Source organism: Bison bison, unplaced genomic scaffold (genome assembly GCF_000754665.1).
Source record: "Bison bison bison isolate TAMUID 2011002044 unplaced genomic scaffold, Bison_UMD1.0 scf7180017864249, whole genome shotgun sequence".
NCBI classification, from domain to species: Eukaryota; Metazoa; Chordata; class Mammalia; order Artiodactyla; family Bovidae; genus Bison; species Bison bison.
Genome location: NW_011494821.1, coordinates 4380 through 5470, shown reverse-complemented (window position 1 = coordinate 5470; position 1091 = coordinate 4380).

Genomic DNA, 1091 nt, shown 5'->3' with positions numbered 1-1091 from the left:
AAAGATGCGTTCGATAAAGGACAGAAATGGTATGGACCTAACAGAAGCAGAAGATATTAAGAAGAGCTGGCAAGAATACACAGAAGAACTGTACAAAAAAGATCTTCACGACCCAGATAATCACGATGGTGTGATCACTGACCTAGAGCCAGACATCCTGGAATGCACCTTGCTAATTCTTACTCATTTTTTTGTGGTTGCTCTTGTTAAAATGTATTTTCTTTCTTTCTTTTTATTTTTGCCTGTGCTGGGGCTTCGTTGCTGCTCAGGCTTTCTCTAGTTGCAGAGAGCGAGGGCTGCTCTCTAGCTGTGGTGCGAGGGCCTCTCGTTGCAGTCATTTCTCTTGTTGCCCAGCGTGGGCTATAGAACGAGTGGGCTTCAGTAGTTGCGGCTGCTGCTGCTAAGTCGCTTCAGTCGTGTCCGACTCTGTGGGACCCCGGAGACGGCAGCTCACTAGGCTCCCCCGTCCCTGGGATTCTCCGGGCAAGAACACTGGAGTGGGTTGCCATTTCCTTCTACAATGCACGAAAGTGAAAACTGAAAGTGAAGTCGCTCAGTCGTGTTGGACTCTTAGCGACCCCGTGGACTGAAGCCTGCCAGGCTCCTCCGTCCATGGAATTTTCCAGGCAAAAGAGTACTGGAGTGGGGTGCCATTGCCTTCTCCAGTAGTTGTGGCACTTGGGCTCAATAATTAAATTTTGCAGGCTCTAGAGCACTGGCTCAATAGTTATGGCTCACAGCTCAGTTGCTCCGCGGCACATGGGATCTCCTCAGAGCAGGGATCGAGACTGTGTCTCCTGTATTGGCAGACGGATTCTTTACCACGAGCCACCAGAGGAGCTGCCTGACTCATTTTTAACAAGTCAAATCAAACATCTTCCTCAGTGGTGCCTTCCCGACCATCCTGCCTCCCTCTGCACCCAATTAGTTAAGGCTTTTGTAATGTCATCTCCAATCCCGGTTCACAACCCTCTGTATGTAATTATTTACCTCCCTCCTGCTCCATGTCTGACTCTGTAGATTCAAACCCTCTGAAGTCACTGTAGCATTTGAGTGCCCTGTACCTGGGTCCCTATAGGATATCCTCAGCT